At 41.8% G+C, this 22,922-nt stretch overlaps 1 non-coding gene across 1 annotated transcript; it reads left to right on the top strand.

Moving 5' to 3' along the window:
* The first annotated feature begins 9,985 nt into the window (after positions 1 to 9,985).
* On the top strand, positions 9,986 to 10,059 carry trnat-agu. The gene has a single exon. It is a non-coding gene; the product is annotated as a tRNA-Thr (tRNA).
* Positions 10,060 to 22,922: the final 12,863 nt, after the last annotated feature.

The raw sequence follows: 22,922 nt of genomic DNA, 5'->3' as shown, positions 1-22,922 counted from the left end.
GTTTAGTCAGAGAAAGAGAAATAGATTGCGAGAGGAGGGGAAATTGACACAGAGAATGAGTGAGAGTGAAAGAGTGTGACAGAGAGAGATGTCACCCACGCTCCCTTGCTCTTTCTGAACAAGTCGCACGGTACCGACTGACTGACACCGCTCCCACGTTCAACTTTAAAAAACAGACGTTTTTTTTCACTTGTTAAAAGGCTTTCAGGGTCTTTGTAGACTTTGGTAAAAGGCAGGAGAAGAGCAGAGGTGTATGCAGCATCCCAGTGGAGAAAGAGACAGGAACTCAGGTGTCTTGGGTGCCATTGCTCGACTGAAGTAAAGTCTTGTCAGCGTTGAACTGTGGCAGTTTGCATTGCAGGGTTTGAACAGTTTGAACAGTTCGCAGTGGATTTGAGTTAAACAACGGGGAAAGTATAATGCCAGACAGAAGTTCCCTGCACTATTTTAACAATAACTACATTTTACAGTTGTACTCCTCCCATCCATGTATTTTGTGAAAACCATTATTAATGTCCCACAGTGTGTTTTAGTGGAGGAAGACAAAGAAACAACTTGTGAACCAGGTTTAAAATTTAATCCAATACTCTCTGCTTGGAGGATTTTAAATGACTAGACTTTAAACTACTGATCTGTAAAATTAGGATTAATCGCAAGGCGTTGTGCTTCCTCCACTCCCCCAGGAGAAAAATCTCTGTTGGACTCTTTGATTGGGCAAATGTTCCAATCTAACACCCGTAACAGCTGTTGATGATGGCGGTCTCCAGGAGCCTGAATGACTCACATTTTACAACTTATCACTTTTTTTTTCCCCTAGGAGTACCAAGCAATCAGTCCCCATCTCTCCAGGTTTTTTTTAGCCTCACAGAATATAGTGAGGCTGACTTTCTAATAGCCAAACTGCTGACTTGCACCATATATGAGGTGTCCCCCATACAGTTTGAAGGGACACGTGCCAGCCAGCCAACATCTGCTGTGGCTATGCTTTATAAAATCAACGTATCTATATACGTGTTGTCGAAGTAGCTTTAATGTTGTGGTGTATCAAGCACATAAAGGGATAAAATATTTAATGTGGGTCATGCAGTTGAGGTGGTGATGACACTGTTTTTCCTCCTCCTGGGTGAATGCAGCCTGACTGAGGATGAGGAGGAGGAGGAGCTATGTTTAAGATTCAGCACATCTCTGCAGACTGTCACACACACACGCGTGTTATATATGAGCGTTCTGCACTAAAAACCTGGTTTTAGCCATCACCCAGTCGCTCAGCCAGCCACAATTTCATCCATCATAGGTGTGGGGCTCTAATCTGAAAGCCTGCTTTTTGCGGTCAGCCAAGCACACACACAATCGTGTGTCCGTCGCCGGACATTACATTGACTTGGATTGACTTCCTGAAGACTTACCATAAATATAATCATAATCACAAATTGCCTGATCGTAACCCTTGAATTAAACCTAACCTTAGCTTAACCCAAGTCTTAACCCCAAAAATTTAATGTTTTACATTATGGGGACATACATGTTGTCCCCATAAGGAAGGCGAGTCCCCACAAATGTGACTGTGCAGTTAGGTCCCCATAATGTGAGTAACACATGCACATAAACACACACACACACACACACATTCTTGTTGGTAAAATAAGCATAGAACAGCAGAAACCTGGTTTCAACAGTCAGCAAATCACCAACAAATGTGTTTAAGAGGCATGTTAATTACTCCAGCGTGCAAAACTTAACAAGCTGCTTTCCCCCGTTCAGTGCCTGATTTATTAAGACCACTTATGTAAATCAAGTCAGTTGCTATTTTCCAATTAGAACACTTGAGGCACAATACAGTGCAAGTACTGAATGCAGTAAAGTGCCAGGTGAGAGGGGAAGCTGTTTTATAGCAGCACGCAGCAGAGAAGAGTCTGCAGGTTTAGTTTGACTCTTTGTGGTGTAAATTTTATGACTCTTCTCTCTCATTTTTGAAATTCCACCAAATAGTGATTTGTAATAATGGGCAAAGCACGATTCACACCTTTTACCAAAAGAGATTTTGTAATTAGAATTTTTAATTCAGTGCACCCCACCTTTTCAATTCTTTCAAATTCCTCTCAATTTGATTTGCAAATTATGAAGCCACTTTGTCCCAGAAGTGAATACAAATGATTAACCTTGTCTTGGATGTACAATGAATGTATTCATGAATCACTGAAATTGTGCTTCTTGCAACTATTCGTTTCTCTCCTCAACAGGGGTCACTGCTGGGATGGTCAACCTGTTAGATCCTGCAAACTGTTGATGACTCAGGTCAACCCCATGGCTCAAACATTTCCTAGTTTAAGGACTACAAGTTTCCTGTGAAATGTTTTCCCATCGTTATTGTGCATGTTTTCTATCTGTACCTTCATTCCTGGCACCAGGGATACTACAGTCATTGGTCCTTTGTTAGAGATGAGCAATATGTAGCCTTAAAAGCCAGAATTCAACAGTCAGCCACCACTGAGCGAGTCACGATCATCTGTTAAATGAAACCATCATTAATCCACCTGCTTGAGTCGGCTTGTCAGTAAAAAGTCAGCTGCACTTACGACGTGATAGAAATTAAATGGTCAGCTCTCTGCTGAGATGCAGCCGTTAAGATAACACAGGAGTGACTTTACCACCAGTCATAGAAATATATATGACTGAAATCACCTTTGATTTCCTCTGTGAGCAGCGTGAGTACCAACAACCTTCGGAAGTTAAGTGTTTGAGTCCACTTGTCTGAGTAGTAAAATAAGGGTTTCACAGTCGGTCAACCCGGCAGCTGCCTGCATGCTTGAATATTACAGATTTGCATTCAGCGGCCGGTCACCTATGGATTCACTCAGTGACGATTACAGCTCTACGCTGAAAAACCTGACAATTACCCAACCGTTCTGTCTGCTACCCACACACTCACCCGTCATGTATAGACAATGAACATGATAGCTGTACACTGGAGAGCTGGATTTTAACCACACCACGCTTTTCACATTTCTAGCCTCTGGTTATCTGTGCACTAGCCTGGGAGTAGGCCCAGGGCGAACTCATTCCCTTTTCACAATGCACCAAGTAGCTACGGGGCCTATTACTAAATCTGCTAAAGTTGAGACTAACACTATGCTTGCCTTAGCCTGATACCAGGGAAAGCCATTTAAAATGTACCAGTAGGAAGCCTTATTTAGCCCAAGGCAGAGGGAAACGGTCGCCCAGGGTTAATGGGACAGGAAACCTTCAACTAACTCAAAGAATAATGTGAAAGACCATAGGTGATCTTTCCATATCTGATCCTTTTTGCAATAAATCTGATCAAATGTTACATCCTGCCAGGATGAATATGCAGAACATCACCACCATCTGTGAGGGCTGTCACCCACACATTCACCTGTCGTAGGCAGACAGTTGTTGTTGCTCAGTGTTCAATGTCACTTCTATACATCTCGAGTCCTGCTCCCGTTCTTTTTCCTACCAGTAACAGGATGTACACTCAGCATGTCCATAAATAAAAGAGACACAGAGATAGCATCAGAACATTGATCATAAATAAAACCAGTTAAAATATTATGCATATGATAAGTAGTTATACAGTTAGACTGTCAAAATAAATGGCAACTAATTCATTTATTGATTGCTTTCAGTATTTTACTGGTATTTCCTCGACTCTCACTGTTTTTACCTTAACTGACACTTTCACTTCAACTGACACTTCAACTTCCTTCAATGCTTAGACTTCAAATGACTTTAAAACTAATTTAACACTTTTAATGCAGCTGGTACCGAAGCATGTTTTATTTTTGCAATTCAATTTTGCCTGCATATATTAGATTAGATTTTTTTTTTTTTTTTAATGTGTGTTTCTATCTTATTTTAGCATTTCTAATTGTAGCCCAAAGTCTGGCTTGGAGTCAGTTCATTTCTTTGTATGAGTGTGGAATGTCCTCATTAGTAATACCAGCTGGAAAAAGAAAATAAAATCTTGTATATCTCATTGTCATAGTTGAATTTCTTCTTTCTATGCTCTTTGTAGTCTTCTATTTATGATTGAGGACGGAGAGCTAAATCGTTAATTTTCCTATCTTCTTCTATTAAATATCCAACCAAAACCCATCTAACACTAATTTAACAAAAACCATACCCGCAACCACGATATTTATTCCTTCTCAACGAATCAAACAAGTGGCCTCTCTTGAGCCTGTAACCACACCCAACAGTGATGACGCAATCCAGGGCTACACCTGTCCATCTCTGCAGCAAGGTGAGAAGTTAAAGCAGTGAAGGTCAGCAAAAACAAGATTTTCAGGGGCGTTAAGGTACTCTTTAATTGTACACATCTTTCCTAAGACTATACTGTTCTGAAAAATCATGCTACGTCGTCCTCTTATTCTTTCTCTGACTTTCTGCTACATTTGTGCCTTCGTCCCGACAGACTCATTATATGCACAGTCTTAGCGAGACAGTCAAAGCCAGATCAAAGAGCGCATGAGTCACCCAAACATCCACCCAAAACGTCTGGCAGTCGGCCACTTGTCCATTTCATCACCTTTTCCAGTCAGTCAATCGTCCATCCAGCGAGTTAGCCAGCCACATTAATGTCCTAAATTCTGAAGGTCTGTTATTAGCGGGGACACGGACAGTTAATCACATTAATTAATCTGACAGGCCTTATCAAAGACATTATGAGCACAGAAGAATAGAGGGGAGGAGAGGGAGGAGGAACAGAATGAAGGGAAGAGGACAGGAGAGCAGGCAGGGAGGAGAAGACCAGAGAGAGGCGAAGATGACAGGTTTATAAATTCGTCATCACAGGAGGAGAGGGACAGAGAGGATGAGGAGGGGAGGAAATTAAAGAAGGACAAAGGAGGAGTGGAGACAGATGTTATGACAATAGATCTGAAAAGGGTTACTTTGTGGTTAATCCTCCATAAGTCTGCCCCATTTCACCCATTTCAGTTTCCATAGGAGCTCATTATGGGCTTATGAATCTGCAGGGGTCATTAATACAGACAGCGCCGGCCTCGCTTTACTGTATGTGTGATTTCACGACTGTTTGAAACATTATGGACGTACAACACCGATTCTAAAAAAGTTGGGATGTTGTGTAAAAGGGAAATAATAACAGGATGTGATCATTTGCAAATGAAATGAGTTTACTGACAAGTTGTTCCTGAGCCCATGGAATAACGCCCTTTATACAATCATGTGTTCACAAAGTGTTGAACCTCGCTGTGAACCACTGAGCCTTTCCAGGATGCTCCTTTCATACCCAATCATGATGCTATCACCTGTTACCAATCAACCTGTTTACCTGTGGAATGATCCAAACAGGTGTTTTTGGAACATTCCACAACTTTTGTTGCTCCTGTCCCAACGTGTTTAAAACATGTTGCTACATCAAATTCAGAATAAGCAGATATTTATAAAATCAATGAAGCTGATGAGGCCAAACATTGAAGGTTAAAACAAACGTTAAACAAACACATGTACTGTTTCTATGCTGTTGTGAATATGTCAGATGTAAAATGTAAAATTATTTGATAAGGTGGAAAATTATGAAATTAACTATTAAGTCCAGCAATCACACAGAGAACAGGGGGTCGACCCAGTGACTGGAGCATCTTGACACTTCATCACGGCAGACCGTTCTCACAGTGGACATTTTGATGTGACATACAGGTGTAATTTAGATCATTAACAATGGTAGGGCCATTGCATGATGCACATCTAAACAGAACAAGACTGGTTTTATAGGATACACCCAGAATTTGCCAAAATGGCCACAGTGAGAAACAAATTCTATCTTTGCAAAGCTTACATGCATTATTCTGTCAGAGTTGATCATTTCTCACTGTGGTCAGGGTTAGGGTGTAGTTTGTGGCATTTTTGTCCTGAATTATATCATAATATCGTACAAGCGTGTGCAACAGCACCAAAAACTTCAACATGTATGGGTTAAAGTTCCTGCTACTCCTTGAAAACTGTGTAGCTTCAGGTGTGACCGTGTGCAGCGCGATCAGCGGTTTCACACATGTAGCCTTGATTGTATGGATGTTGCTCTGCATGCCAACATTGCAGATTGTAAAGATATTTGTGGTGATTTGCCACCTATTGTGACAAAGTGCAGAAACAGCAATTCCACATTGAATCTTTTTTTTTTTTTGTATTTTTGGAACAGAAAAGGTAAAATTATTGCATTCACAAATATTTTAATTGCATGTTGGTTTATTTTATTGTAGTTATCTTAATTTTATTCTTTCTAATCTTTCTTATCTTATATTATCTTGTTTCTAACATGGGGGTTGCAATGCAAATTTCATTGACATGTCATGCTCAATGACAAAGAATCTGAAAATTAAAGCTTTTCTAGACATAACTGATTGTCAGTTATTAACCATTGTGTCATCCTTTAGAGTTGATTCAAATTTAGTCATTTAGACTGAATTGACACGGCAGATAATTTGCACAACACCTTTAGGTATCTGTAAAATAAGAAAAAGAAATGGGGATGATAAAAAGCAGTGAAAAATGGGTCATCATAGTCTCAGCTTTTAGTGACAAAATGCATGTTTTTACAGTTAACTGACTGACAAACACTGTTTTTTTTTTATTTAAATAAATGTGTATGATATTTCATGTCTGTTTGTCTCATTTTCTACACTGTACTGCATGGCCTGGTCTGTCAGTGTGAGGCTTAGGTGTCCTGTTCAAGGACACTCACAGACAGATGGATATTAAAGGGATCAAACCTCACAGCCCTCTAACATGAGCCACTCACTTTGACCAGTCTGCCACTGTCCATCAGCACTCTGTCAGTCAGTATCAGCCTGAGCAGCCAACACTGGGGTCAATAATGCAGGTGGGAGCTGTGTCATTATAACCTGAGCTTAAACACAATGTGCACATGTCATTATGTCATTACACAAGGGGTCATCATAATGAGGACATAACGAGGTCAACAGGGTTTCATCATACAGGGCATAGAGGGTGTCACAGTAATGGGGACATAATGGCGGGGTGTCACAACGAGATGTCTACATATCAAGGTGTCCCTAATAACCTGCTCTGAGTGTTTACCCCGATTAGGCGGAAAGAGAGGCAGGCGGGAGGGAGAGGGGGACAGCAAAAAGAGATGGAGGGGAGACATATGTGGGGATACAATGACTGGGAGAGGAGGAGGAGAGTGGCAGAGTAACAAATGATGAGCAGAAAGATTAAAGGGGCAAGGTGTAGTGATTAGAATGTGATGGCCTGTGTAGAGTCATGCCTACCAGTGTGTGTGCGTGCGTGCGTGCGTGCGTGTGTGTGTGTGTGTGTGTGTGTGCGTGCGTGCGTGCACTCGCAGGTCTTTGAATTAATGAGAATCTCAGATGAGAGGAGAGGATCATCATGACCTGCATGCAAATGACATGAGACACACACACACAGGCACACAAGCTAAAACACACACTCATATGTGCACACACTGGCACACCCTTGGTCTCTGGCTAACACAACACACAACGCAGATACACACACACACACATCAACAAACACACTCTTTCTCAGCGCTTTTGTTCAGTCTCTGTGCGAGTGGAATCATGTGACACAGCTGCTCTGTCTGCTGTCCTACAGTCATGACGCAAAAACATTCCTCCAACCCTGAAATGTCTCCATGTTGCATTGTTGAAATGTGATCTGTGCATTTTGACTGTAGCTGAAGTTATACGGTAAAAACAAGCACATTTCCCAGAATTCCCTGGATTGTGTGAAAATATGACCCCTAGACAGCAAGAATGATTTACCTGATTCCTTCATGTTAAACCAAATCACTCTCCCTGCTTGTGTTTCAGTATTTCTTGGAGTCACCAGGCTTTTATTGATTTTTCATATATCAAAGGGATCCAGAGCAGCATTTTCTCTAATCACTTTCATGATGTTGGTGATAGCAATCATTTAGACTGCAGTCCCTTTCAGCTGCTCCTCATCGGTGTATATCTTCATCTGTCCTCTCCACTGCTTTTGATGTGCACTTCATCCTGCTGCACCAACATAACTCACACATACACACACATGGATGTCCGCAAGTAATTTCTGCTCTGCTGATAATGCAGCAGATGAATGAGCCTCATGCTAACGCATCATCAAACGCAGGCAGGAAGACAGGAGCACCTGTTGCGTCCTGGCAGCCACCGCTGATTCTCAACCACAGTTTCCCTCTCTGCACCTCTCTGCCCTATACGGTCGTTAAATCAATGCAATGAATGTCTTGACATTTTGAGAGAAGTATAGCGGACTTCAAGGATTGCGGGAATTCCGGTCTTCAACACAAGGAGAATGAAAAATACGCTTTGTGGGCAGAATTCTGAGTGCATGCTCGACAATAACATTGCTTATCACAGCTGTGTGGATAAAAAAACAAGTGACTGTAGTCCCTCAGAATCGCTCATTGTAATGTCTGGAGTAAGTAAAAGCTAGGTGCAATCAAATTTCCTTCAACCAAATAAAGACAAGACAGAAAACATTGTATTTGGCAATGTGGAGGAAAGAATTAAATTGTTCAGCTTCATTCCAGAGCTGTGAAGTTGAAACCCAAGCCGGTGTGTGTCAGCGATTTAATAGACTCAGATCTGAGCTCCAGCAACCACATCAAGGCCAGAAATAACTTACAAAAGCAAAAAACAACACAAAGTAAGGGTTAGCAAGGGTCTCGTGTCTTCCCAAAAAGACTGCCAGGGTGCTAACAAGAATAGAATAGATCCTTAAGTGGTGCTGGTTTATAAATCGCTCAATAATCTTGGACCAAAGCACATTTCTGATCTCCTTGCAGAATAGAATCACAGCCGGACCCTTCGATCTTCAGGGGGCAGCTGGTAGAGCCTTGAGTTAGAAGCAAACAGGGTGAAGCTGTTTTTAGCTACTACGCTGCAAACAGATTAAAAAAGCTCTGTTGTCTTGTGCCTCTGATTGACTGTTTTCTCTGCTGTTATTTCCTTTGTTGCAATTGGAGGAACTTACAGCTGATTACTGCACAGCGTCTGCACTATAGCGTTATTTCACTTCATCTTACGTCTCTAAATCTTCATTTTCTGTAGACGTCCGTGAAGATTCTCAGTCTTCCGGGTCACAGTTATCCAAAAGGGCTGAATCAAGGGACACCGCACTTGGTTGTGGATATCTGAAAACTCACTCAACTCTCATTCAGGCAGCTTCTTCTTCTTAAATGGCTGGTGGGGAGTCCCATGTATTTAACCTCTGTGGGGTCATTATCAAGGTCATTGATATCGCCTCGCTCATTAGAGCTCCTGGCTGTTGTAATGTTCCTCTTCATTTTTTCGACCTTGATTAATTTTATTCTGTTTTTTGTTGCTCATTTTTTTAAAAATGTCATTCCAATGCACTCAGAACAGGGACTTTTTGTCCCCTATACTGTACTCTGTATTGATGCAGTTTGAGGTTCTGTAGGTAGCAATCTTCTTTCCCTTTGCTGAGCCATGGGTGACAAATTGCTGCTCTTAACTCTGCAATTGGGGTGAAGAAATTGCTTGGAAAAGTGTACCAGAGGAACTCAACAAGCCTGAAGACACAGAGCCTGACATCTCGTCACCTCATAAAGCTGTTCTGGCTGACAGGTCAGCAAACATTTGCCTATTTTCATATCCAGCAGACGTACAACAACATGGTCACACCACTGGAGTCATTTTTCTGGCCACACGATTGGTGTAGATCAAACATTTAACCGACCATTTGTTACAACCCTGGCTCATATTTGTTCTGATGTTTGACCTAACAGTTCATCTGCCACCTCGAACAGCTGAGGCCAGCAGATCTTCCTGTGCTGTTCTGCAGAGGAGCAGTGTTTTTTCTGAGCTGGTGGAAGGTGTGTGTACATTTGTATGAAGAATTTAGGAAATCTGATGGATTCTTACTTGTTCCAGTTCTGCTTATTTGTAAATAGTTTGCTGTACGTGTTAGACTGTTAATATGGAGCACTTCTAATATAGGCGCTGTGGCTTAGTTGGTTAAAGCGCCTGTCTAGTAAACAGGAGATCCTGGGTTCAAATCCCAGCAGTGCCTTGTTACTTATAATTGCAGCTGGAGTGGGAAGCCATCTTTGATCCTGTCTTCCCGTGTGGGAGTTTAGGTTAGAGATGTCATTTGTTTAAACTGTGTTTTGTTAGGAAAGTTTAGGGTTTGATTGTCGTTTGCTCACCTCAGAGGTTTAGAATAAACTAATATTCTGAACCTTCATACTGTGCAGCTGGCCAGCTCGGAAGAGTGGGGGGAGTCACACAGCCAGTTACAGACCGTCACAAACAATTCTTTTCATTTTGGTCTCCACCAAATCCAAATAGAAATGAAAAGTTCACAACCTGCTTTTTTATTTTTCCACAATGTCAAAATATGTCTTTGAAATCCTAAACAGCTAGAAATCTTGTTGACCTGCAGTCCTGGTCAGGTGTCGAGCTTTAAATGATCCGGTCTCTGTGTGAGGACAGCTGATTATTCCACCTGCTTACTGATACACTGCTAAAGTCATCAGCAGTCCTTCCTCTGTGTCTGTCAGTGATGTTATGATCTCTCGCCATTTTGAAGCCAGGTGACATTGAAAAGAGTGTCATATATGATGTTTGGAGCTGCCAGCGTTGTGACCATCCATCAAAAGCACAAATGTGATGTTCCAAAAATACCTGGACGGGATGATGAGCGGCACGAGGGGATGAGGGTGAGCACGGTGCTGGCATGCTTTCCCCACATCGTCCCACCTCGCCTTGGTATCTATGGAGAGAGCTTTGCTTCCGCCCATATCTGTTCATCCATTATGCATGACCAATTTACACTGTCGAGATAGAGAGGAAAGGAGTGGGGGAGGAGAGGAGGAGGGGGAGAGAAAGAGGTAGAAAATGGCAATTTACTAAAGCTGCAAATTGATAGTCTATATCTATATTAGCAAGGATAATCAGGATATTGGAAATGTGGCCACATCTGTATGTCTATTCATAATGGATGACCCATTTTCACATTTATTTACACGAGTGGAGAGAGACAGCAGAGGAGAACAAGTATTGCCACTCTCTACCCGGGGGCGATCCTATCTCAGAGCATCGTTGGAAAGAGTCTGCCGTTATTGCTTACCTCACACACTTCAGTGTGCGTATTTGTGACAGTAATGGCCCTCTCTCCTTGGAACAGATGCCCTTAACAGATGTCATTCAGCTACCGACGGTGACAGTCAATAAGACAATGAATTGTAGCTCACCAGCCCGCTCCATCCATTACAGCTTCACAATTAATCGAAACAACACCAAATCGTAGCACCGACTGCACTTTTTAAACCGCAAAGGGCTGAAATGTCCTCTTACGGGCGAAATAAAGTATTGCTGTGCAGTGCAGAATGTCAGGCAATTCAAATGTTTCTGTTTTATTCAGACCAAGCAAATCTGAGCGCTGGCGAAGCATATCGGGATGGATTCTCCCTGCTTGTGTTGGACTTTGGATATTTCCTTCTATCTAAAGCAGCATGATAAGAAGTCAAAGGGTGAATCAGTAGGTGAGTGCTAATATACTTTATATGACATACTGGGCCGACATCAATTCTCTGTCTTACAATGAGGTAGCTTGGCATGAGGTTTATTACTGTATATATGTACATTGCATTGGACACCTTTCAACAAGCACATCGTTCTCCAGTCCGTAGCCCCCCGTGGCTAAATAAGCAATAAGTCCACCAAGTATTCTTGTCCGTGTTATTTATTAAAACAACTGCTGCTCCTATTTACTGCTCGTCTACCAGACGACACCGCAGAAGCTGTCGGCTGCTGCTGTCAACACACACATTACAAGAGGAGCGGGGGTGTTTGAGCCGTGCCTTGAGAGAATATAACGTTAATATTCAAATGCAATACTGTGAAGACTGTGAGCGAACGAGGTATCCTAAACACAAACCTTTTCTTGTTGAAGCAAAGGGGCACTGATACCTGGAAGGCCCTGCACACCCACACAGGTGTTTTAAGTTACTGAGATTAGACGTCGTCTCAGGTTGAAGTTAGGTGGAGCGCTGCCGGGGGTCTGCCGAGATCCTCAAACTACTCTTTATAGGTTTTAAAAGATCAGAACAGGTGCTATAAAACTGAAAATCAGAGAAATGTCAATCAGGCACAGTGTGGAAACACACACCCCGTCCTCACTAGACGTCTACGTAGCGGTTTGAAGTCTGACATCTGCAGGCTGCTGTTTACATGAATTTAATGCACAATCACAAGTTTTTCACAACTGTAAGTCGAGCATGAAGGAGGGAAAATCTGCCTAATCAACATTTATGCAGTAAAATATAGCACAGCATTGAAAAACACAACATGAAAGCATAATAAAAACACTTTTAATATATATCACTTCAAACACTGAGGGCGAGAGCATCGCGAGCAGTTAACTTGTGACCCCTATGTGCGAAATGAAATACATACTCTGTGAGTTGTGAGCATGTTTCTACATCAGATTTTTAAAATTTAAGTCATCAATAGTCCTGAAAAGTTCAAACTTTGCAGTATATCACAAAATACAACAGATAAGAACAGAATGACTGTAAATCTCAGGTGTTTTTTTATTTCTTTCCCATTTCTTTAAGCCCCTCACAACCGCTCAGCGTTGCACCACCCAGACTGGGAGTGACTGATCTACACCTTGATACTGTGGCAGAAAAAGCTGCTCACTGGTGCAAAAGACAAATATCTGGAAGCACATTATTTCATGTGCAGCTCAGCACATAAGACACAGTGGAGATAAATACCTTTTACGGCCGAGTTACCAGCTCAAACTAAGTCATATCATCTGTCAGTCATCTGCTTGTCCTTCCATCGTCAGCTCTCTGCTCTGTTATCTCTCTCTCCCTCTGCTTCGTTCTCCGATTTTTTCTCCACCTCCCCTTCGCAGCACCCCGACCATTTCAGTCACAGAAAACTGTTATTGGTTATCTATTATGGATTAGCAGAAAACTGGTTGCAGCAGTTCCCTTATTAACAAATGTTGAGGTTACACTCTCTCCATTCTGAGTGCTTTTCCTGCAGCCCAGATCTCCAAATCGTCAAGATAGCAGCGGTGATGACACCCGCAAGCCTTGGTTGGTGCATGAACGTGTGTCGAGCAGATAATGGCAGCGTTCCTGCGACCAGCGTGTGTTAGAGCTGTATGTAATAAGGCCTGTGTACTATGAATTATTGAACGCTGTTGATGCTAGCCAGGTCCTTCCTGCCTGCAGGGTGCATCTCCGAGACGGCACGTTAGCACAACCTCAGCTCCCACCAGCGCCGCGCTTCACATACTGTACGCACATTCAGATGCACGTGCAGCGAGAGCTATCGAGTGTTATCTGCTGCACACACACACTCTCATGTGAACACACACCAACCCATAAACATAGACACAAGTAACATATAAACATACACAAACATCCTCAGGGGGGGAAATGGGCTACCGTTTAAACAAGTTGTCAGCATTTGAAGTAAACAGCATCACATTTTTCAAATAAATATATAAATACATTAAAAAAAGAGGGTGAGATTTCAAAAATATCCAGTCAGTTCAGCAAAGGCCGATATAGTCTTAGACTGAACATTCCACAAAGTGTGACGTGCTGAGAGTTTTGAAGTAAAAGCAAACTGTAATGAAAAACATGATTTTAGTCACATGCCCTCATCTGAATGTTGCATTACAGATCATTAGTTCATCTAATTAAAACATTTAAAAAGCATCAGTTTGGATTGGCCTGTCTGCACATTGAAAATGTCAACAGGAGCATAACTGACCGTAACTAATAAATGATTAGAAATTACCTTGATAAATGAATAGCTTTAATTGCTAGCAGCCACGGAGGATGACAGGTAGTTTGCTAACTGATGCCTGATATTTCAGCACAGCAGAAAAGAAGATGAGAGATGTCTCAACAGTTTGGACGTAATAGTCACACAAAGAGCATTAAAATAAACCAGCTCATCCAGACGCTGTTTTTTCATAGATATTTCCAATCTGAGGCTCCATATACAATCAATGCTCTGCACACCTGCAGACCATCTAACAGGATGTTGTGTCTGTATATTGTATGCATCGTATCACCTTTGCTAGACTGTGAATGCAGCGTGTGGAAATTATGATCACAAATATCACGTGAGATCATCAACACAAGACTCCAGATCTTTCCAGATTGCAAGTAATGCAAACAACTGAACGTTCAGACCAATCAGCATCCGATGAGGAAGTACTGGCAGCTGTGGGCGGGCCGTCATTCAGATGTGACCACAGAGCGACTGTTCGTTCCAGAACCACCGTGAGATCAGAACAGGAGGATATTTCTTCATTGAAAGAGGAGCACAGGAGGCTTTTCTCAATGGAAATGATATTTTCACTCTGCTTGGAGCAGGAGTTTTGTTCTCCTGCTACATCACATGTTTCACTGATCTGATTGGTTGACGTTAGCCCATGACAGACAGATGGGTCATCCAGTCACCTGCCCTTTCCCGAACAGTTTCCATGGACGACTCCCCAGATGGCTCTGTGTATCAAACCATCTGGCACATCAGGTTAATGTGACCCAGCTGTTCGACTGAACTATGGCAAATGTGACCAACCGATCTGCTAAACAGAATGTTGACAGGAGATGTCAAAGACAATGTTTGGAAACCGTCTTTGTTTTTTAAATCAGTTATTTCCACAATATCAGTGCAGCAGTGGTTCATGCGTGTTTTAACTGATAAAGTCTGGTGGTTTTCAGCCCTGCTTAATTGTTCTTTAACACATACAAGTTGTTTTCTATGCTTTTCAAACAACACTGCGGATTTCATCAAATCATCTGGGGCGATTTCATCATGTTTTAGCTGCCAAGGGGGAAGCTTTCAACCCTTCTAATAAAACCAAGGCTCAGCACTTTAGTGTCCCCGCCTTTCATCCTCCTCTTTGTCTCTCTTTCTTCCTGCCTGTTGATGTCGGCCTTTGAAGGCACAGAGATAAATAGGAGAGTGAATGTGTTTTTGTTGTTCTGAAAGGCGAAAATGAAAGAGGGATGGCCGGTGGCTCCACTGTCAAATGTCCCGTCATCCTGTGTGTGTGTGTGTGTGTGTGTGTGTGTGTGAGAGAGAGAGAGAGAGAGAGAGAGAGAGAGAGTGAGAGAGAAAACAAATGCTGCTGACATGTCAGTGATGCAAAGCTGAAGGGTGAAATTTATCTACAAATACATGAATGTTACATTTGTTGGCTCTACATGATGTATTTGTACACATTTTTAATTTGTGCATTTAAAATACAGAATATTAATTAAACTTTTGTGTGCTTGTGTGAGGTGGGCACGCTGGCGGAACAAAAAAAAAGACACAATATTGATTTGGCACACCAGATATTTCTCGTGAAATATTCTAAAAATTGCTGTTTATATAGTTTTCTTTTATGTAAGGTAAAATGCTCATTAAATATGTATGATTCCTAACTATTAATTATTTAAATAAACTGAGAATGGCACACTTGGTGCAGGAGTCAGACCATTAAAGGATCTTGGGATCTGAGTTCCAGTTTCCATCTCATCAATCAAACACAACAAGTGTTTGCTTTGGCTGGTGGGCTCTGGTCCCAGTGTTAATTCAATGCTCTTGCATACCTTTATTCACATTTACAGTCGATAGAAACTCCTGTAAGTCACAGTCAGAGAACAATAGTATGCAAAGCTATACTTCATGTAGTGCATTCGCCGGAGCTATACACTGGTACTTGTTTTCATTTTACATTACAAAGTGAGATAAAGGAGGAAGAGCGATAGATTTGTGGGACAAACACTGTGGTTACTGTGTGCTTCGGGCTGCAGGCTGCACAGGCTGCATGCTTTGAAACTTTTATTTACATTACACAGAGAGAGGGAAGGAGAAAGAGAGCGAAGGGAGCATCACAGAGAACAGTGGGGTCTATTTGTGTGCTTCCTTCAGGCCTGGTTGTATTCGCTTCACACAGATGAATAATGTGAAATACGCCACATTGTTCTCTGCTGTGAAAAACTGAGCTCGAGCAGCACTGCAAATGAAACAGGAAGCGTGTTAATGCTGTAAACCTGCAGTTATTGTTGCTTCCATGTAACCAGATGTCGTAGCTGTCGGTAATGACGTGAGAGGAAGTGAATCAGACACCTGCTTCTTTAACAACCATCAACTGCAGGGCTGCAACTAACGATTGTTTTCATTCCCGATTAATCTGCAGAGTATTTTCATGATTAATTGTTCAGTCCATAAAATTCCACAAAAAAAGTGAAAACTGCTCATCACATTTTCCCAAAACCCAGAGTGACATTTTCAAAATGCTTCTTTTGTCCAACCAAGAGTCCAAAACCCAACGACTGTACATTTTTTATCATAAAGGCCAAAGAAAAACTGCAAATCTTTACATTTAAGAACCTAGAACCATCAAATGTTTGACTTCTCTGACTGAAAAATTACTGAAACCATTAATCGTTTATCAAAATGGCTGGTAATCATTTTCTTTCCATCAGTATCAACATCATTCCAGTTTTACTCAGCTGTCTAAATAACTGCACAAAAGCAACTTGATATTTTTTATTTTGCTTTAATGTATTTTTTTGGTTTTATCTGAACAGTTTGTGCATTTCAGGGCTCTTGTTACGGAAAAGCTTTAGCTTTTTATTTTGGGGTTAATGTCTTGAAGAAGCAGGTGAGGCACCTGTTAGCAGAGAGATGTTGGGCATGCCGAGGATGCTGAACGTAAGGCATCTTGCACCATCACACACCACCACAAACTGTGTATACACATGTCTCAACAGCCACTTTATGAAAGAGACAGATCTTTTTTTTTAACACTGACTATCACTTTTAAAATTGAAGAAAAAGGAGAAGAAGAAGAAGAAGAAGAAGCTGTTTCCGCAGATTAAAACGTCTCCTCCTCCTGCTGCTCTTTTGATTACCCCATCTTAGCAGTGGATGGAAACATGCATTCAATTGCATTTTCTTTGTTGATTTTTTTCAAAATTTGGCTAAAATTTTGCGATACATTTGGGTGGAAACCCATCGAAAGTCTTAGTTAGTCTGGATAATCCACAGAAATTCAATTTTTTTTTTTTCAACCAAATAGATTGGAAAACAAAAGGTGCACCTGCAGATCTCCAAAACTACAGCAGTAGTGTGTGCATGGCTAGATACTGCAAGAGAAAAAATATATATCTATTTTTGTGATTTGTGTGAGCTGATCCCTTTAAGGGGGGGTCAGGCCGAGTTCCTACCTACTAATCTGTTTTGACAAATAACTGGATGGGTCATTCAGAGCTGCAGAGTCCAATAACCTCGGCCCCCTAACTTCCAAACAGATTGTGTTTGACAGTCGTCTGGGTCTGTCGCCTCGGCTCTGTGCTGCTCATTAACGTGACCTTTGCACACACAAAAAAAATGTGCTCTAGACACACACCATCTAATTGGATGAATAGACAATGTTTTCTGTTGCTTAAACCTTTTCCATTAGAAAACAAACAAACAAAAAAAAAGGTATTCTCCTCGTTTTTACGATAAAGAAACACCAAACTGATTATTTCCACTTCCTGTTGCTGGCCTGGCCAGCAGGCAGGTGGGCATGCTGACTATCAGCGACGCTTCCACATGAGCTGCAGCAAAATCAATGCATCAGCTGCACTAAGACAGATAGAAAATGCTGTATGGTGCTTGTGTGTGGCTGGAATGTGTTAAACATTGAGGCCAGAAACTAGGTCTAGTTAGTGATGCTGTACATATCAGATCAGCTCATCTGCCTCAGACCTCAATTCCCCCTTTACACCTATGAGCAAGTGTTTGTGTAACCATGTGTTTATTGGATGTGTGTGTATGCATACTGCATGTGTGTTTTTTATTCCTGAAAACCTTAAATTGCCTATCATTAATTTCAGGTCACTTTGTAGAATTTGAAAATGTTGACATTCTCCAGTATGAGAAAAGACAAACACTCATGCAGACCTATTTTAAAGTCCGTATGTGTGGATGTTTAGCTGTCTGACATGATTTAAATGCCACCGGTAAGAATCACCAAAGTCGCACATTCTCAGGTCCTACATTTGTGGCCCTTAAAAGTGTTTCCACCTCGGTTTGGTTTGCCGCCGTGAGCACGCCGCATCCTCTGACCCTGGAATGCGTTGAGCTACACGGTCAGACAGCAGAGCCAGATACAGTCACGCACACCCTTACGGCATGAAAATAAACAAGTTTAATGTTGTGCGTGTATCCTGGACATTTTTCCAGCCTGTGTTAGCAGCGTTCTTGCTTCCTGTTAATCGCTGAACGGCAGCCATTAAGCTCAAAGCCACAGCCGTCTCTCCCTCTCCTCCCCCTCATGGCGGTACTGTATGTATTTCACAGATTGGTGATGCAAAAGCATGTAACCATGTTAAGCCACGACCACAGAGCCTTTTCTGTACTTCACCGTGTTTCATAACAGAGACTGCTTGATGATGCCAACATGTAGTTCTCTTTCGCCCATTAAGGCTTGAGATATGGACATTTCTAGAAGGTTACAGAATAAAACAGAATTAAAAATGCGTGACACAGCAGACATTAGCAATGCAGTCACTAAGGCCGCAGTAAATCAGCACTGTGGAGCTGTGTGGTTTGTTATCTTGTATTCACTGGACATTTAACATCTGCAGTTTTGTGTTCTGTACAATCTCAATGCAGCGTGATGTGGCATTACATCCCAACCCACGACTGACATTATCCTACAATGCTGCAGCATCACTCTGATTGGTGATACCACTGTGCATATAGCAGCTTCAATCTACATCTCACCAAGATTTAGCAATTTTGAGGGGAAATTCTGAATTTATAACAAGGAAAACATATGAACAGCATGATCTCAAACATTCTGCAGTTTAACATCATCTTTTTTTATTTCTCAACTTTAGTGGGCCCTTCTGATATACAGAAAATAAAAGGAAAAGGAACGTATTGAAAATCTGGGTGGAAATCAGTTTCCTGTAACAAAACTGGAGGCTCTTCTGTCTCACAAGGCTCTCACATTTATACTAAGCCAAGATTGATATCAACCTGACATGTCCTCGCCACCTTGCCGCAGACACGCAGACGATATGACTTCAGTCCGCTGTAATGAGACGTTTATTTGACGGCACTGAAACTCGTATGTTTTAATCTTCCTCCTCCTGCAAACTGCGTTGTCGACTCTTGCGATGCGAGATAAACTTCAAACAAATCTGATCTGGTTTAAACACACAGAGGTATATTTCCAGCGCTCAGAGATATTCAAATGAGTGTTTGTGTTGTGCTGCAAATGTCACTGCTTGAAATACATGGAAAATGCTTTTGAACTTGCTCTCAGAGATGTGTGTGTGTGTGTGTGTGTGTGTGTGTGTGTGTGTGTGTGTCTGTTTTGTTATTTGTGTGCCATTTGATTTGATGTTCCATCTCGCTCAAAGCTGATGTATTGTTCCACCTCCTCTGATTTTCTGACTGCTCAGATGTGAACGTACAGCTTGAATATGGTCTCATTGTGATCAAACATCAAAATTAAGTTATTTGGTGACAACTGTGCAGCTCTTGACAAACACTTTTAAACCTGTTGGGAACCAGATGGCTCCAACGTTAATAATATTCAATAATCCATTACAGCTGTATGCAAGCATGATTGTGTTGGAATAAAGCACTGTTACCTTATGTGACATGACATATGGTGCCTTAAAGACGGTGTAGTGCAGTGTTATTTTAAAAGCTTCAAATGATGCAATAAACCATGCTAGCTGTGTCAGATACAATGTAAGGCTGCAGAGTTTATTGATCACAGGGTCTGAGTCGGGGTCAAGCACATCTCCAGTGGCTCGCAAGCAAAAGCACAAAGAAACATGACAACTGCGACAATCTGGCAGGGAGCGAGTGGGAAAGAGCTGGTTAAATATCTGCAGTGAGGGAAGTGGGAACGTGGGCGTAGGCGGGTGAGGCAGTCAGGTGATGGGGAGAGGAGGGAAAGTCAGAGTGCATCTGGTGGATTGATGGAAAATGGCGATGAAGGGTCCGGGTGGCGGAAGAGGAGGGATGGAGAGAGAGACTGGGGCATCAACCGGGAGATGAAAATATAAATTGAACCACAGTGGTCATTTTCATGAACACTCTGTAAGCATTAAAGAGCCCTGACATTTATTGCACACTTAATTACACCTATTGGGTGACGGCGGTGACACTTGCTTGACTCCATACATTCTACCTGTAATCACGCTGCCTCGGAGACAATAACACCAATTTTAGCTCCAAGAACTACAATAACATTGCTGGAAAATAATGTTCAGCAAGACCTGAATTTCCTTCTCAGTCAAATGATATAAACCCTCAACAGAAAAGCTTAAAAAGTGACAGTATCAGTGTTTCCGGGCCTTTTAAATGATATACACTTACTGCTCAGGTAAGTGGTGCTGCCATATCTTCAGACATGGTCAAGCATGTGTGGACACGTGAAGAAAGTATGTAGATGCCAAACATAACAACCATATGACTTCCCTCTCTGCAGAGCTTTAGATAAGTCTGGAAATGATGCTGAACAATGACGTCTGACATCAAGTCCTTCCTCACCATCTCCTTGTGGAGCTCACATTTCCCAACAAATTGGAATCACCCTATTGTCAAAATATATCCATCTATAGTTTGTCAAAAATATCGTTGTATGCTTTACATTAAGATTCCCCTTAACTGACCATTAAAAACAGCTCAAAAGTGCTTTGGTCAGGGGCGTCCACATACTTTTGGCACTGGCATTTGGTAAACAGTGTCTGCATCCTAAAGTCTAAATGGGTTACTTCGGCATGCTGGACCCCTCTTTCGAAAGCAATATTTATTTCATTATTTATTGATGTTCAATCTACAGTAAGGATGTGAAAGCGGCTGACACCTGAGGCTTTAAATTAAACATTGCGACTGTTGGAAAATGCAGCAACGTGAGAAAACTCGAACATGGCGACACTCAACGCATCAATCACTGTTTTCACTGTTTCTTTTATCCTATGTTATATGATAATTGTGGGTGAATATATTCACAATGTATGTTTTTTTTTTTTTTCTTTTTTTAAAGCTGGTTGCCAGGTAAACAATAAACCAATGAAGAAGCCTTACAGCACAAACAGCAGGCCAGTTTGCTGCCCGGATGACTAATTGGTTAATCAGCGGGTCACATTGATGGTTAAGGAGCAACAAAATCCAGTCTGGATACAGTTTTAAGAGATGGAGGTTTGTCTCAGTGTGTCTTTGTATACATTAAAAAGTTTATGAACATGGCAGTAGTCTTTTAGCATCTCTTCTTCATCTCTCTCTCTCTCTCCTTCTTCCTCTCCGTTTCAGGATGATAAATTGGTGTCTGCATACATCTCCATATCTTTATGCTGGAGACGACGCTGCATCTCCCCTCATCTAATCACAAACACACCCACACACACATGCATGCACAAGGACACACACACACACAGACACACACACAGTGTTGATTATTGGCACATCAGAGCTTCCAAAGTGGATGCATTTGGTTTGTGCACCTGTGTGTGTGTGTGTGTGTGTGTGTGTGCAGAAGGCCAGAAAGTTGTGTGTGTATTGCATAAAATGGAACCACTGTAGATTGTGTGCGTGTGTGTGTGTGTGTGTGTGTGCGTGTGTGTGTGTGTGTGCGCGTGCGTGCATTTCTCAGGGACTTTGGTGTGTGATTGGTAATTGATTTCCCAATCTGAGCAGATCACAGCTCGGTCACAGAGCTGGATGCAGCACAAGTCAGCTTCCTGTTAGCATCGACCGCTAATGCTGGGCTGGAGAGACAGTTGAGGGCGGCAGAGACAGAAGGAGACGGTAAAACACATTCTTCACACTAAAAATTGAGTTTTAAAAGCTTTTGTTGTGGAGGGCCTACCCTGTGGCGCTTCTAACAGCTTTCCTTTCAGTCGAGTTTTGATAACTGAGGTTCAGCAGAGGAAAATACCACAAATCATGCGACGCTGACTTTTCCCAGTCTCCAATGATGAGTTCAAAACTGACAGAATCCAGTGCCAAGCTCGCTTCGCTTTTCACAATTCACCTCCAAACCTGCCGATTGATATTTCTTCAGGGTTTCCACTGTATTTAAAGTCCATCTATATGACAATGTGTGGCTGAGCCGCAGTTTCCCACCTGTCAATTTGCATTTGAAGGTTTTTAATAACCTCTGTTAACATTGAACAAAAAGGAGTTTCCTGGACACTTAAACAATTATATTTGATTTTGTAATGGCCAGTGGTTATTACGGTTTGAACTTTTTTTTTTTCCTTCAGTATGAGATGTCAGAGGCTTTAAATACTACTTAATTCCTGAGTCTTTGCAGCTGTTGGTGTGGAAAAGGCAGCAGACAAAGGTATCAACAAAATGCAACCAAATAGTTACGATGGATATTTGTTTTCCAACAAATCCTCAACATCTAAGCATGCTCTGGTGCTATTTTGGCAAGAAAGCAGTTAAGTTTCCTTTCAAAGAGTCGATCTACCGTCCGGCATCTTTCATGTTCTGTGGTTAAGCGCCGACAGAGCAGAAACCTGCAGCTGCACTCAGATCTGTGCAGACTTCACATTACTTTGTCCTGACAGCCACCTCTCCTTAATCCATTTCATAATGTTTTAAATAGCTTAAAAGAAATGGAATTTTTAGCAATATGCCATGATTAACACAGCATATAATACTGGTAACTGTTATAGTTAAAGGTTGATGCTACTCAACATTAGCTGGAACTCATATACCATTATATTCTGGTCTTATATCATTTCCTCCAAATGCTTCCTGTGGCTGAGCTGCAGCGTGATGCTGGGGACGGTCATCAATCTTCAGCTGGGCAAAGAGCAGGATGGATATTTTTAATCAAGCAAAAAGTTAGGAAATATAACTGTAATGTATTTGTGAGATTTGTGT

The sequence above is a fragment of the Chelmon rostratus genome, chromosome 11 (genome assembly GCF_017976325.1).
Source record: "Chelmon rostratus isolate fCheRos1 chromosome 11, fCheRos1.pri, whole genome shotgun sequence".
Taxonomy (NCBI): domain Eukaryota; kingdom Metazoa; phylum Chordata; class Actinopteri; order Chaetodontiformes; family Chaetodontidae; genus Chelmon; species Chelmon rostratus.
This window is presented reverse-complemented; position numbering and strand designations above follow the sequence as displayed.